The sequence below is a fragment of the Rhinolophus hipposideros genome, assembly GCF_964194185.1.
Source record: "Rhinolophus hipposideros genome assembly, chromosome: 16".
NCBI lineage: Eukaryota > Metazoa > Chordata > Mammalia > Chiroptera > Rhinolophidae > Rhinolophus > Rhinolophus hipposideros.
In genome coordinates, this window is record NC_138062.1 from 6,128,456 (window position 1) to 6,141,619 (window position 13,164).

The window sequence follows — 13,164 nt, forward strand, 5'->3', positions numbered from 1 at the left end:
GCTGCACTTCTTTGCTCTGCTTCTGCCCAAGTGGAAAGCAAGTTTCAGTCTCTAGCAAGTAATTTAAAAATCAGATCCTTGGGATCACTGAAGTAGAACCTGCCTATTTTTTTTGTAATAATTGGCTATATCTTCATTGTGTTACCATTTGGGGGATTGTTTTTAAATTAATTTTTATATCCTTCGGAAATAGTATTGTGTTTAAAATGTAAGATCTATTGAAGGATCTGTTCATAAAGTTCCTGAATCCCCAAATATGTTAAATAACAGCCTTTAGTTCTATTTAAATGAGGCCCCAATATTCATCTGAAAGGTAGAAATTTCAGAAGGCTACCGGACAGAAAGGCTTATGCTCTTTCTGGTCTTCAGCCTGTGGGCCCCTGTGCACAACCACGCTCAGTATCTCTCATCTGATACAGTAGTTCTCCAAGTTCTCTACAGAATCCCGTGAATTTACAGCATTGCAAAACGGACTTCCAGAGGCAGAGGGTGCTTCATATTGGGGTAAGTGGGCTCTGGACATCTGCTTCAACTTCTGCCAGAGCTGTTTCATATTTTCTCAGCTTTATATTAATATTCTGCTTGAGATTTGGTTTAAACCCATCTGCTAAATTTTCAAGAAAGGAAAAATTTAGTCTCCTGCATTGCATTGGATATTTAAAAGAGTCTCAATATATTGAACCTTTCCCCTGAACTCTCTTTAGATGTGACTGGTTAAAAGAATAGGCTGCGTATGGCCAAGGTAGTCTGTGATGCTGAGATGACAAAAGCTGCATTCTAACATTTCAGAATTGGGTGCTGACACTAACCTGATAGCACATATATGCTAAAGGAAAATTAGGTTGATCATAGGTAAAGATGATAATAATGGCTTCTGGAAAAGAAATCAGCTAAAACATAAGATTTATCATCCTGGCAGCTACAGATCAAATGAAAGCATATCTTTTATGACTTTGGCTATATATAGGTCCTCTGCATGGAATTTCCTTCTTTCTGCTGGTGGTTTACTAATGTTTTCTGACCCTTCAAGGTCTAGGTGGAACATTTACTGGGCTTTAGGTAAACACTTTTTATAAAACAACATGAAATAATTTGTTTCATGATCCAGGTATGATTCCCAAAGGTGAGCAGGAATCTCTGTTCCCACTGAAATGTGCTTCTTAGAGTGAAAGACATTGCTGATACAATTTTCACCTTTCTCCAGTTTGTGAAACCAGAGACAAATGAAGAGCAGCACTTTCTAGGAACTGATCATCTCTGAGGGGTAATGTGGAGAATTGCAAAAACTCTTGGCAGGACCACTCCATTCAAACTCATGCATTAAGAGAATTGACCACACTTTATCATGGTATCCAGCAGCCCAAGGCCAAGCTGCTGGGAAGACTCAGCCTTTCTCTGAGTTCCTGTCTGAAAAAAACTCAGGGCTCTCAAAGAATTTACTGTTTGTTCTAGCCAACACCTGACCATAGGGCCCTGACCTCTCTTTCTTAGAGCATTTACTAAAAAAAGGCTTACAATTGTGACTCCTTCCTCTGTGAATTTGAGAAGTATATGTATCTCCTACAACTCAGGAATATCTTTCTCTGGGACCTGAAAGCCATTCCTTTGAAATGCAGTCATCAGGAAAGACAGGGTCTGGTCTCTGTGGGAGGATAGAGTCCTAACTTTAATAATGGCCAGCTAGATGATACAATTGACCTAACTGAATTTACACTGACCGATCCCTTGTAATTGTTCACTTTCCTGACTCATTTTGAGCCTCTGCTCCCTCCCTCTCCCTACTCCCTCATTTTCCTTTTAAAATAATCAGTCACTTCTGTGCAAATCGGAATGGACCTTAGGTCTTTTCCTCACTGTCAGTGACTGAATAAAATCTGATTTCATTAGCTTAACTTTGATAGTTTTAACACAAGAAACAGTGAGCTAGCTGGCTCCTGAGGGAGATATGGAGAACAGTCTATAAGGAAACTGCAGCTTAGCATGGAGAGGACTTGGTTCTCAGGTGCTTGTTATCAGCTCTGGGGAGGAGTTCAGCAAGTGGTGGAGGTGATGGGGCTATAAGTGATCAGAACCAAAAGAATGTGTAACTTGCTTCATACACTGAGAGGCATAGAATCTTGAGCTACAAGAGAAAGGAGGCCTGGTGGAAGGAGAATTAATAACCAAGAATAACTCATCACCCCACTTCCACAAGGACTGATGACTGAGAATTTTGAGACAGCTCAGCCATATTTTGCCTACTCAGACAAGAGCTTGAGGCCCCAGAGGGAACAGACCTTAATTTCTAAGAAGCTTTGAAAGCATTGACCCTGGAAATACTGTGTGAGGTAGGCTAGGTGAATCAAGTTACAGAATCCACATGAAGAATGACATCATTGAATGGAAATCTCTGAAAAACAATCATGAACAAAACTCAACAAAATTACGATAAAGAATAGGATTATTAAATACCTAAATCAGCAACATTTGAAGAGAAAAACAAAAAGAATCTCTTAGATATCATGTTCCATGCCCAAAAGATTGGAATTTGTACATTTTCCCTCAGTTGTTAGGCAGAAATAATTTATGTTTTTGAAAAGTTTTTTCCGTAAGTTCACAGCCAATGTTGTACTTCTTTAATAAATTGTTTCAGCAAGGATTAGAGGAAATGTAATGTTAAACACTGGGTATGTGAAGCACGAGTAATATTTCTTTGAGGGATAAATACTGCCAGTGAGACTTTATTGGATTGGTACTGTACATATGTAATTTTACCGTTATTACAATGGTTTTGAAAAGGAGAATGCAGTCACAAATTTTGCAGCAAAACTAAGCTCTTCAGAGGAGCCAACTTCTGTGGTTAAATTTCAGAACAATTTCACAAGACTAGTAGGTAGAGTAATACTCGTATGATGACCGGATTCCTAAAGTAAGTGAAAGTATTATATTTCATTTACAAATATGTAATAATTATAGATAATATGTAATTCTAATTATAATATATTATTCAAATAAATTTATATTAAAATTTAATATATAAATATCATAAAACATGTATGTGTTAGATAGATGATAGACAGATAGATAGATAGATACTAGATAGATAGATAGATAGTAATTGTAATTGAATGTTGTACAGTGGAAAAGAATTAGTCACCTTTTGCCAAATCTACCATGTGGGAAGGGACATTGTTAAGTACAAGCAAACATTTTGAGACCCAGTGGCAAAAACGGTTTTTAGCCAGGATCCTGAAACTTAGAAGAACGCTGGAGATAGAGGGTGGAGATGACCAACAATAATTTGGGAGAGTGCAAGATAAAGTCATTAACGACCTCAGTTGTATCTTCCTCAACCTTCTTACAGCTTCCAGTATTTCGTTTTTCTTGGAACTCTCTTCTTCCCCACCCACTCCATGACAGAATTTGTCTGGCTCATCTTTTCCTTTTCAATCATGGGGTCCCTTTGTTTGTGGCTCCCCTTTCTTTCCACCCCTCAAAGTGGACTGTCCCGCGGGATCTACTTTTAGTTTCCTTCTTCTACTACAGGCTTTCCTTTGACCATTTTATTTATTCCTTATGTTAAATGTATTAAAGAAAATGTACTCAAAGCTCAGCACATTGTGTGGGTCATTAGATGGTAGCAGCTATTATTCTGCCTCTGATATTTCTTCTACTGCTATCAGACCACAACATCTGCTGCTCCTTCCCCCCATAAACGTGTCTGTCCGCACCTGTGGAAAGGTGTCGTATCTACGTCATAGGATAGTCTGGAAGACTAAATGTTCTGGAGATCTGTTTCAGAACAAGGTGAATACTTAACACTACTTAACTGTACACTTAGAAATAGTTAAGATGGTAAATTTTGTTACTTGTTTTACTACAATAAAAAAAACCCCAATTTGTCTTACCCATTTTTTCATACCAATTGCATCTTTCACCTCTCTGTGTCTTACAGCAGTCACTGTATCCTCTTTTCTACAATAATGGGGAATCATTTGCTGATATCCTGTATATCAGATAGACAAAAGAAGGCAGAAATGTAACTATCATTTACTGATACGAAGACACATTATCTCATTTACTCTTTAAAACAACCCTATGAAGTATTTTAATTATTTTTTAGAAATAAAAAAGAAAAGGCCCAGGAAGCTAAGTAAACTGTAAGTAAAAGATTTCACAGTTATTAATTTTTGAAGTCAGGTTTAGAGCTCGTGCTTGTCTCCAAAATCCATTTAACACCCATATTCTTTCCACTGTACTCTATTTTATGGACCAACCCTCATTTGTCCCCAAGTTTGGTATTAATGAGAGTTTAATGATGATAGGCAAGGATATGTTATCTCTTCATATTAATTTTCCAAATCACTGATAACCTGTTATTCCAGATATTATACCTGACACTCGGGGTAAACATTTTTTAGAAACGTGTCTGTAAAGGATATTTAATTAGTACCATTACAAGATAATTTATTTTTTAAAGAGCTTTTTATTTTTCATAGTAAATGGTGATTGCTTTATATATGCTGTTTTATTTAATGTGGGATTTTCATGCCTACTTTGAGGTTCGAAAGGCTAGATGGAGGGAGTGGTTTGTTCTCGCAAATTCCTTTCTACCTTCCATCTAGTTGGTCTCTGACCACCATTCCTTCAGCTTTTCCGATGATATTGTAAACATCCAATTTCCTGTATTAAGTCCCTTACTTTTTGAAATTCCTATGGTATTTTTTTCTTTCATATAACTGGCCTTGACTGATGAAGGAAGAAAGCGTCACACTTTGTTTGTTAAAAGATAAGTCAAGATGAAACCCAACTCCAAACTCTAACTTTTGGTAAATACCAATCTTAGACCTGTACTAAATATGCCTTCATAACTTTTAATTTGTTTTCTTCAAGTTTTCTCAACCTAGCTAGACTTGCTCATTAGATTCATAAGTTCTATGTACTAGATATCCGAGAGCAAAGAAATACCTTCAAATGCAGAATAAATGCATAGTATCCTCAGAATATTGATGGTTTGAGAAAATGAGGAGGAAAAAACAACAAAAGGAACAGAAGATCAATTATGTGCACAATCTAGTAACTCTTTCCATCAAGCCTCCAACTTGTCGTAATTCATAAACAAATTTCATTCGTGACAGACATAAATTATAGAAGAAAGATAATCAAAATAGTTTACAACCTATACTACTCTATTTCCTGAGGATGCTAGCTTATATTTTGTGACAGTCAAGGAAACTATCAGAAACCTAATACGATGCTTTTTGTTTGTACAAAACTGTAGTCTTATTTTACTTGGAATATTTTGGATGTAATTTTAACTACCGTATTTCAGGAGCACTGACAGTGATATAAATTGTCTCCAGAGGCAAATAGAGTGAATGGATGGAGTTTTACATAAACAGATTAAAACACTAAAACTTCTAGAAAGATGAAGAATGAGCAAGATATGATAATCAATAATTTACATGGTTCCTGTACTAAATACATGTATTTATTATTATTATTTTAAAAGTAATAAAGAGCTAATACTCTTTTCAAAACTGAAACATCAGGATTACAGGGTGATGTGAAGAAAGGCTTAACTGTGACAAATAATTAAATATCACTAATTTCAATCAATGCAAGATATATCTTGTCAGTGTCTCTCTATGTGAACCTTATGCTTTATACAAGTTTCTGAACAAACCATTATTCTACTAAAATAAGTGTAAACGTTAGATGTTTCACATATTGAATCAATTTTCAAACTTCAAAATTTTTAAGTGCTTTTGGAGAACACATCCTGAGTATGGCCTTTTCATCCAGTTTCTTACTGCATTTCTACTAATGGCATTCATACATGCATACACCTCATCTTCTTAGAAGCAGTCTGCTTTAAGATAGAAAAAATGACCAAGAGTGGTCAAAATACAACTCTGTGAACGATCCAGTTATTACCTAATTAAGTTTCCACATTTCAAAGTCAAACGATAGAAAATGGTTGAAAAAGTAAGGAGGGCAGCTGAGATGTTACAGTTTGCTCAATTTCTGGGAATCCAGAAACAGCCACAATGCATGCAGAGTATAATCAGGCACAGCTCTGGCTGGGAAAAATGTGTCTTCCATCAGAAAAGGACCTCCAACTCCTGGGGGATATCCAACTTCCATCTCCTAAAAATATGTCATTGCCAGCAATCACTCTTTTAATTTTCAAGAGTTCTTTGTTGATCCCTGAGTGTTTTCTATTCACCTTTCTGTTGTTCTGTCATAGATGAAACAGCTTTTCTCATAGATGATGACTTTAATTATATATTTTTTAAAAAATTGTTCTGCTTCTTCAATTTTTCTCTTTCCCTTTTGTCTAATTTGTTTATTTTGGTTTGTTTTATGTGGCAGGTTTTTCTCAAATGCTATTTTGTTCTTCGTTGGTATAAACAGGGAGCTCTAGAAAGGTATTAAACCCTGTGTGTCCAGGTAGGCTTGTGAATGGAGGTCCTTTTTTATAGGATGATTCGATAATAAACTGACTTTTTCTTGAGAGATTTCCAAAGGTCAATATCTAGGCGTCATTTTTCTGAAAACTTGATGTTTCTCCAGAGAAGAATCATCTCCTCTTCTGCTTGGAGTTATTTTCCTCAGCAGTTCACATTCTGTGAGAGGGCTGAGGGAGGTGGATGGAGATCCCAGTGTCAATTTTAAGGACTTTCTCATCATTTCCTATTTGTCATTCTGGCACTTCACCACCATTCTTCCTTGTGCGTGCTGTCTCTGAGTTTGGAATCTCCTGTTTCAATTTCTCTAAATAGTGGACTCATGATGTGCTGAGGTCATGGCTAGAGGAGAGGTGAAGAGAGGGTTTGTACCTTGGGGCAGGGGAGTACCAGGAGAGGATGGTCATTTAGCTCTATACATTGGGAAATATGATGAAATTGGTGGGGGAAGGCACAGGCTAAGGGGTGATGATTGTTCCATACATGATGATTGTTCCATACACAGATTTTTTTCAAGCAGTCTTGTTTTTAAGTCTGCACCTCATCTGTGTTCTTTGGCAATTTATAACCTCCAAGCCCAGGGTTCTTTAAGAGAAACTTATCTCCTTCCTTTTTGATATTCCTCTCTGAGGCACTTAGTTTATAACTTCTCTGAGTAAGATACTTACCCTTCCGTGTGCTCTCTAGCTTTCAAAAAATAGGGGAGAAGTTGAAATTACTAGTCTGTGTTTGGCCCCTCTCCTGCTTTCTTCTTTCTTTCTCTCATTCTTTCCGCCTCTCTCTCCCTTCCCCACCCCGACCCCTACCCCCGTAACTCAGAAGGATTTGAGAAGGGACAAGTGATACATGCACATGGGTGCCTTGATGTTTAACCAGATACCCAGACTAAGGCCCCCAACATGCTCCCTCTCTATGCAGAAGAACTGGCTTCAGACCAGGTAGCCTTCAGGCTGGAGGGTAAAGGCCTGGATAGTTATGACTGGGCAGCGTGAGTCCAGTAGGGCCTGACATTTCCATTCAACTGCTTGATTAAATGTGGCCCTTTCATTTAAAATAAAAATCTCTTTTTGTTTTAGTTGTATCATTGATGTAACTGTGGGTTTTCCACTTCTTTGGCAGTACATTTTCTGGTCTCTATGATTTAGTTGATTTCAGCTTCTATTTTAAATCTATTGGTATTTATAATGTCAAAGAAACATAAGAGGTAGACATATCCTTCCTGCAAATCCCTTCCAGACTTTTCTCTGGTTTACATAGTAGACTTATTATTCTACTATGTCCTACTGCTTCAAGCACAGATATCTCTCCAATCCTTCCGGAGCTTTTCAAAGCTTTTCTTTGTGTGACTCTGACTAATCAACATCATTTTCTATCCTTCTAGACTTCTGGGTCTGGCCTGTTAATCTTCAGTATGTCCCCAAAACTAAAGTGTTCCCATCCCACACCATGTGATCCTGAGCCTTTTTCTCCAGACACCTGTTCCCAAATATATAATAACTAGTGCCACTACCTGGTTCCACGTCATAACTACCTCAGCCTTCCCTGGAATGTTCACTTTACTACTATCCATCTTCTCAAATCTTATCCTCAGGCTTCAACACAAGTTCCTACTTTCTTGCACAGCTTAAGCATTTCCTGGGTTTTGTCTTGTTGAGTTAATTGTTTCCTCCAAAGTCATTCTTCTCTCCCTGAATGGATTTTAACCTCTGAGAACAGAGGTCATTTTTCATTTCTCTCCAAACCTTACAAAACAAATCCTCTCTCGAAGCACACATCAATTGATTGGCCAATCTCAAAAGATTGTTTCTTTCAGTCTGTCACTTTTCAGGTAGTGGTTTCGTAGGTCGGTTTTATTTCCTGATGATATATTATGTAAACTAGATTCTGAGAATCAGGGAAGTTTGAAAGTTTTCTTTAGTTGGATAAACTAGGTGAAGGAGGAAAGTTTTGTTCTCTGTGGTACATTATGATGGTATAACCATGATGTGGTACATTTTGGAGTATAACTAAAAACCAGTTGGGTTTGCTATGGCTTATTTCAATTTTTCATGTTTGTTTTCAGGAAGATAAACGAGCTACTGATATCATCTACCCCATTTTTGAATCTTCATTCACATAAAATTTCTCAATTTCTCTTTCCATTTCTCTTCCAAATATTCCCAAGTTTTAACAATTATTTTTTTCATATTTTTGTAGAGATTTTGTTTTTCATTTGTTTTGCTTTGTGTTGTTTTGTCTTTCCATCTGGTACATTTAATAAAAGACCATAAACTAATTTTCTTCAAGTTTGTTCTGAGTTTATCCCATGTTTATTTAGACTAAATGCCAAGCTATGTTTGGCAAACTTGTGAAGGTAACTCCTAATTAAGCAAAGTTTATTTAATGATAGAAAGAAAGCAAGAGCACTCCTTTAAACTAGGTGTGAGAAACTGATTCAAGCAAGTTGAGTACTGCCAAAGTGTTGCAGAATCTTCAGTTAATGATTTAATTAGTAACAAACTGTCATCAGCCGAAGTAAATGTCTTAACACCTGTTACTTTCAGTCGGTCTTTAGTAGTAACTTAGACCTATAACTTCTAAGTCATTAATGTTTTGCTCTTATTAGAGTTTGTTAACATAAGACTTTTTGGTTGGTTTTAGAGTATCTATAAAAGTAAGTTCTTTCCCCCTTTTCTCTTCTCATTACCTAACCATCACATTTTTATATGCATTTCCTTGCCAGTGTTGAGAAACCATAGTGCCTCACTTGTAAAGATAAATATTACTGTAATGGATTTTAATATTTTGGCCACCCAACACCACAATTTAATTTGCAGATGTGCCTCTCCTTGTTGAAAGTCATCATGGAGGAACATGAAATCCAGGTGCCTGCCATCTTCTTCAAAAGCTGCCTTCGGATTACTGGAAATTCTTTCTGCATCTTCCCGCACAAGCAAGGCCAACGACTTTGAAGCAAGGCTGAAAAAATGAGTTGGACTTCATCCATTCCCCAGGAAGACTGTGAAGCAAGCCTTGCTACCGAGACAGGATCTGGACACTTCAGAAGCTGTTTATCTTCAACCTACCCTCTAATCCCGTGAGCTCTCTCACATCCATCAGATGCAGCCACTCTTTGTAAAATCCCGAGAGTCAGTTTTTTGTTGTTTGCAAACGAACAACTGCTGTGATATACTCACCATTGTTGTTACTGGATATGCATAGATATATATGGCTACAAAACAAAGCTATATAATGACGTATTATTAAGTATAATTTTTTTCTCTGTGTTATTTAACGTGTTAAGTACAAAGTACCCCTTTAATATTATGCCATATGTTCTGGTATCTGGGAAACGTGACTCAGGTGTGTGGAACACTCAGAATGTGGCAATGTCCAGGAGCAGGAAGAAGATGAGCGGCCATGAAAACAGTTTCCCACATTCTGAGGATGGGAAAGTTAGGGAATAGTGAGAAAGTGAAGGAATATGAAGGCACTTTATTTTTGAATTAAATGCATACTGATATGATAAGAATATAATCAGATTATTGGTCACAGCTTCGAAGTCATGAATAGAAATGTAAATAAAAACACCATTTAAATAATGCCATGTAAATATGAGGCAAAAAGAAAAGAAACTAAAAATTTCTCCATATCTTTAGAAAAAATGGTATATACTTGACAGAGTTATAAAATGTATTTGATGAATGAAACAAACTATGGTCTAAGATAGGTCGTATGATGTTGAAGGGACATCAGAGACCATTTCATCGAGTGTCTTGACGTTATTGGTCATGTACAGTACTTGAAGTCTGATAGACTTGATTGCTGGATCAAAAAACCAGTGTCACATACCAACCCGTTTCTACTAAACCTAACCCTAAATTTTGACTCCTCCCTAACTTCTCAGTGACCACCAAGGACATGTCACTTTGTACCCACACAATGTCTACTTCCACAACTCTAACCTTTTCTCTTCTCTCATAGCACACTGAAGATTTTGAAGTTTAAAGTAGATTCTCCTCTAGAAAAAGTGGGAGATTCCTCATCATTTCAGAGATTAAATTAAGGACTGAAAGGAAACAATATTACCTCTTTTGCGAGAAAAATAATCTGTAAAAAATGCCTTAGAAGCCAGGTTATTTGTATACACCATAATTTCACTGAAATTCTACCATATGAAACATCTGAGGCTCAGAACTAATTTACATGACCATACATTTTTTTTGAGACAAATGTAGTGGCTTAAAGTGAGACATTCAGTTGAAATTATCTCATAATTAAATTTACTACTCAATGATTTCCTTCCATTCCTACCTTCTGTCTCTGGGCAAAACATAATACATAACATAAGCTTGATTAAATTGCCAGTCATTTTTTTTTTTTTGTCTTTTTGAACTGAATTTGGGCTTCTTAGCTTCAAATTTTAGTTTGAGTTTAGTTTGATCAGCATTTTGGAAAGGGAATTTCTTTCAGAAAACTATGTGAGCCATGTACTCATAAAATTGTTTCTATACTTGGTACTTCATTGTTTTCTCTGTTTTATAGCCAAACCCAATGAAAGATTTGCTGATACATTTCTCTTAGTTTTCAATGAAAAGAGGATATTGTAAATTTCTTTGGATTTTATTTCTTGGAAATATATTTTCCATGTGCAGTCTGCCATTAGGAAAAATAAAAGACCATCTAAGTGTTATGATTGCAAAGGAAAGGGTGACAGATTTATCCTTAACATAAAATAAATCAGGTAAGTTATTGCAGAAACTCCTTGTTTCAATCAGTACTACTCATACTACTATACTATTGCATACGTGTCACTTCTTTTAGAACTTCGCACACAAGAGATATAAAAGGCACACCAGTTAAGGTGAAATAAAGTCAGAAATTCATCTCACTATGTGTCAGATTTTCATACTGATCTTTGTGGTTATGATAATCATAGATTTGTGAATAGGCATTCCATTGGGAAAAGTTTATTTTTATTGTTTACTATCCTGATACTTCAACAAGAAATTATATATCACAAAACTACTTCCTTACCAAACAGTTTATAAAAATATTGCCACACACACACACACACACACACACAGCACTAATTTTGAACCTCTAAATACAAAGTGGTTGGGTACAATTTAGATGAACTGGAAGATAGCAGTAAACACAGAATGGATGTCCTCAGACCCAAATGAATGTCTTTAGAAGGTAAGGAAGGGAGGAGAGAAAACTCAAGAGTGACATGAACTTCAGGGAAAGGAATTATCAGCTGGTGAGATAATCTTTCCTATAGAATCAGATCTTACTTTTTCCTCCTCGTCTTTTATTTGCTTGATGATTACTCAAAAAGACCAAAATTGGAGGCCATTTTTTGATTCAATAAAGGATCAAATCCAGAATGTAAAATTTTAGGTTATTATAATTTCCTTGACTTTGTTTTAATTCAAAATTCTGTATGAAATGGATTCTAGAGGCTTCTACTATATAATAAACATACCTACATACATATTAGCTGTTGCTTTCAGATGCAGTGGTTCTTGGGTGATTCTTAATTGTATATTAGTACCCCATTCAGTCGGGTTGAAAGGATGCTTTACATTTTCTGTCAAGATAGGACTTTTTATTGGACTATTTTTGTGAAAACTAAGAAATACTTTGGATACGTCACATGTAATGCAAAGGTTCAGACCACAGAAAAAGTTTGAATTTTATTACCAGGAAAGTGGAAATAGGGAAGTAGGACATAGAGATAGACTTCTGCCTTGAAGGCTGGTACTTCTTAAAAAAAATTTATTCATCGCTTTAAAAAAATAAAGAAAAAAAAAGTAGCCGAATAACTTCTGGTTGGCTGGATGCCGGTATTATTTTTATTGGCAAGAGCCTCTGAGTGGCTGAAAGGTGGCCATTAACACTCTGACAGAAAGTGCTGACAGGGTGATTATAAGATTAACACCCTATGTTATATTAAGAGTGTCAAAACCTCACTCTTACCTGTCAGTGGAAAAGAACAGCATGAGCGGAAACATTACAGAAACAGAACTATTTCTTATGTTAAAGTACCAATGCTTTGGTGTGTCTAAACTTTTTAAAATGCCCATGTTAGCTACTGCATTTAGCTGATGGTTGAAGACATTCTTTTTTACTCAATAAGGTGATTTCAGGAGTGAAAGATTTATATGAAATGTCCATTATAGTTATTCTCTTTTGGAATGAAAGCCTCACATATAATTATGAATATCATTTGTTTTATAAACTCAAATTTTTAAAGCAATTCTTATCTCAATTATGTAGAACCATTTACCAAATTATCTCTATATTGCTTTGTAGCCCCAAACTGAAAAATCCCAATACTCGGGCCCAGAAATCACACAATCAGAAGGTTTCCCTTCAATGTGTGTATCTGTTTGTTTGCTTATTCTTAATCAGAGAGGGTTAAAGACCCTCTGCATCACACACAAGACTCCATTAAACGTATTTATATGAAAATTTGATTGATAACAACATCAGTGAAACCATGAAGACCGGTCGTATTTTCTTGTCGAGGAATGGCTATTCAGTGTGTCAAGTTGATGATTCTTTTGACAGAGTTCTGCTTCGGAAAAATGTAAAAGTCAAGAATGGAAGGACAAGAGCATTTGGGGAGATGCTTAACCTGGATGTGCTGAGTCAGAGAAGTCAGGGGTCGAGGAGAGATGGAGAGATCCAGATCACTGAGAAGCCTAACCAGGTCAGTCCCATTTTGGGT

At 36.3% G+C, this 13,164-nt stretch overlaps 1 long non-coding RNA gene across 1 annotated transcript in view; it reads left to right on the forward strand.

Annotated features, from left to right (window-relative positions):
• Positions 1-11,928, forward strand: part of LOC308509501 — a 431,724-nt gene extending 419,796 nt beyond the window's left edge. The window contains exon 6 of the long non-coding RNA XR_013995201.1: positions 9,266-11,928. This is a non-coding gene — a long non-coding RNA (uncharacterized lncRNA). The remainder of the gene's footprint in view (positions 1-9,265) is intronic.
• The last annotated feature ends 1,236 nt before the right edge of the window (positions 11,929-13,164 follow it).